General features: G+C 41.6%; 1 long non-coding RNA gene across 1 annotated transcript; it reads left to right on the top strand.

Moving 5' to 3' along the window:
* Nucleotides 1-1,439: 1,439 nt before the first annotated feature.
* LOC134479982 (uncharacterized) lies at nt 1,440-3,202 on the top strand. The gene is made up of 2 exons (XR_010054056.1): nt 1,440-1,551; nt 2,594-3,202. It is a non-coding gene; the product is annotated as an uncharacterized LOC134479982 (long non-coding RNA).
* The last annotated feature ends 440 nt before the right edge of the window (nt 3,203-3,642 follow it).

Here is a 3,642-nt window from a genome sequence, read left to right as displayed (position 1 = left end):
AAAAAGTTGGTACAAAGAGGAGTATGTGATTTTGCATGATTCTGTTGATGTCCCCCTTAAAACAGGTATGGCTAGACTGGAGCAGAAGGACCCGAAGAAAGGGAAGGAGAGAAGGAAATCTCACTAGAGGAAAATGGCCACTTTAACATTTTAGTAAGACTGTGTAGGTTCTTTTTTCCTTCAATGCCTCATTCCAACAGAAGAAAAAAATATTTCATGCCCTCTGACATTAACTAGAAAAGCTAATTTCCTATGTGTTTAATTTTGGCAATTCTTTCCTTTGCACAAGAGTGGGAAGACTAGAAATTCTTTATGACACCTCTAATGTAAATTTTGTAAAAGTGACATCTCTGTACGAACATTTCCATGTTTGGGATCAAAGATTCCTTTTTCTTTTTGGCAGAGTGAGAGAGAATTAACAGCTGAGTTTTAGAAGAGAGTCTGCTTTTAACAGCTTGTAAGAGAAGATGTGTCTTTTTTTAATAACACCTCCAGATAGGTGAACTTAATAGTAGACTGACTCAGCATGTTTAAAACCGGAACCAGTGATTTTACTCCCCAAACCTGTTCTTTCTCCCATCCTCCCTGACTCAGGAGTGGCATCTGTAATTGTCACCTCCTGAGAGTGACATCCCTCTCCATCTCTCTCCTCATTCCCTTCAAACACTGCCGCTGAGCTTGCCCCTCCTTCATCACTCCCTTATAATCATCCACCCCCAGAAATGAGCCTCTCCTCCTGCCTCAGTTCTTCATCACTCAGAGTAAATTTACCCCCTTCCCCTCACATTTTTTACACCTAACAACCTTTACACTGAAACTACCTCCTTCCTCTTATTCTCCCACTCAGTAATTACTGAGACTTGATTTTATACACCTATTTTAGAGATATGTATCAGCTATCTAGGGGTGTTGTAGGTCAAGTAAAACTGTGAGCAGTATGTATTTTGAAGAGAGAATGTGTCATCTTCCTGCCAGGCAAAATGTTGCCATAAAACCCATGGCTTGGTATGGGACACATTTAGATTTATAAGAGGTTGGAAACTTAGATTTTATATAAAATCCTTCGATTTATGATATCAACAAATTCAGGCAGATATGGAAGGCCAGTTTGTATTATTTCATTTAACACTCTTAGCAGCCCCATGAGATTGTAATGGGTCAGGCCTGTAAGAAGAGCATCCTGAGTAGAGGAACAAGACCCAAACCATGTGAGAGAACAAGTCTCTGTGCTAGCTACACAGACAGGAGACCTCCTGCTGCTGTGATTGAAGAAAGCTGAAGTCAGAGAGGTGAGCAGGGTTAAGTCAGCCCTGACAAGGAATTTAAATTTTATTCTAATTGTCAACTGAAGATCTTGGAATCATTCAGCTGGGGAAATATAAAGGGCTGACTCTTGCTCCAAGAGCTCTCTCAGCTTCTGTGTGAAGGATTGAGAGTCGGGGATAAAGATGGCGACGGGAAGCCTGGGTACCAGGATGTAGCCGGAGCTGTGGATAGAACAGACGGAAGTGGGAGCACTGATGAGAATAAGTGCTCAGAATCAGGCTGCAGGTTAGTTACAAGTATAGCTGGGGAGGGGAGTTGCTTGATCGATGGAAGAAGGGATGAAAGAGGAAATAGACTCAAAAATTGTCCTTGGACGTCTGAGCAACTGGACGGAGAAGCTCAGCTCAGGGACCGGACTACACTAGACGGTCGTGGTGTCGCCACCACAATGGAGAAGATCAGACACCGGGAACCCCAATTAGATGCTAGTGGGGTTGCCATCACAACAGAGAAGCTCAGGGACAGGGAACTAGGAGAAGAATTAGATGGATAGTTATATTTAGCTCATGTGAAATGCAGTGAAAATCTGGCAGCTGGAATTGTTAAGTAGCTGTGGATTTATGCATCTTGGGCCTCAGAGATTGGTTATCCAAAATGCAGGATTTTAAGAGTAAAAGTTAGCTTTTAAAACAGCAACAACAACAACAAAAAAAAAAAACCTGAAAGAGGGCAGGGAAAGAGAAGGGAAAATCCCATTATTGCCAAAGCCCAGAAGGCTACCATGGGAAGCTTGTCCTGTGGGATGCAGCACCCGTCAATGGGCAGTGACTAAGGGAAGAAAGAACTGATGTCCGATTTGCCGAGCTATAGTTCATATATGACCTTAAGAAAAGCCATTTGAGTGATAGGTGGGAGTAAAGGTCCAGTGTAAGGAGTTAAAGGAACAGATATAGAGAGGCCAGGCTCAGTGTGAAAAATGAAAATCACTGAAGGTTTGAAAAATACTTCAAAAATGTATATTTCTTTGGCTAACCCAATGCTAAAAACCCATTACCATAAATCTGCAATTATTTCCTCAAAACGTTATTAAGGATTTTACTTATCATATATTACTCAGATATTGGTCTTATAACATATGTACAGAAGAATGTGTGGCAAGAGCTTAAGAAAAACACAATTTTCAATGCATTTTAAAATCATTAGTATGTAAATTTTAGAAAAGCCACTTTATTAAATCTCTTACTTTAATTTCAGGAATGGACCCTGGTGGTTGTGGTACATTTTCCAGTTTATTTTTACTCTGGTTCCTCTGCTCTTTCCTTTGCAGGATTGTTTACGTCGTGGGAGACAGAAAGAGTGTGCCCTCTGCCCTTCTAACCAGACAGTTGCCATTTTGATCTGCCAGTCAAACGCCAGTGTTTGCCCTGAACGTGGAGACAATCGATCATAGTTTGGACATTTGGGCCAATGTTAATTTTAGTCACCGAAGCTGGGCTCTGGTGGAGGAGTGATTGGCAAGGCACTTGTCCAAGTCTCAGTGAGGTTACCAGTGTCCTTATGGCTAACAACTGCACAAATAGAGACAGGCTGCGTTTGTGAACATAGTTCCGACAAATTATTTGAAGTACGAGTCTACCTCCTCTCTGTATTTATTATCCCAGCTCTTGGCATAACAAGAATGAAAACCTCTGCTTGTGCAAAGCCTTTCCCAGTAAAGATCTGTGGTGGCTTCACTCGCCCACGTGTGTGATAGCAACTGACCACAAACCTAGCCTATGACACCACCTAAAGAAGAGCTCCCAACCCTGCCCAGCATGAGGTGTACTCGAAGGGCAAATGTCCTTGGTTATTTCTCTCTTTCCTTAATTTTTTTAATATGGCAAGATTGAATGAAGCTCTATCCAAATACATTAATAAATACATGAAGTGAGAGAGATTTAGAGCCTTGGTCAGTCTATGAATAGAGTGCTGTGTGTGTGTGTGTGTGTGTTGTGTGTGTGTGTGTGTGTTGTGTGTGTGTTGTGTGTTTTGTTTTGTGTGTTTTGTGTGTGTGTGTTGTGTGTGTGTATGTTGTGTGTGTGTTGTGTGTATGTTGTGTGTGTGTTGTGTATGTGTGTTGTGTGTGCATTGTGTGTGTGTTGTGTGTGTTGTGTGTGTGTGTGTTGTGAGTATGTGTTATGTGTTTTGTTTTGTGTGTGTGTTTTGTGTGTGTGTGTTTTGTGTGTGTGTTTTGTGTGTGTGTTGTGTGTGTATGTTGTGTGTGTTGTGTGTGTGTATGTTGTGTGTGTGTTGTGTATGTGTGTTGTGTGTGTGCATTGTGTGTGTGTTGTGTGTTGTGTGTGTGTATGTTGTGTGTGTTGTGTGTGTGTGTGTGTT

The sequence above is a fragment of the Rattus norvegicus genome, chromosome 8 (assembly GCF_036323735.1).
Source record: "Rattus norvegicus strain BN/NHsdMcwi chromosome 8, GRCr8, whole genome shotgun sequence".
In the NCBI taxonomy this organism is placed as follows: Eukaryota; Metazoa; Chordata; class Mammalia; order Rodentia; family Muridae; genus Rattus; species Rattus norvegicus.
This window is presented reverse-complemented; position numbering and strand designations above follow the sequence as displayed.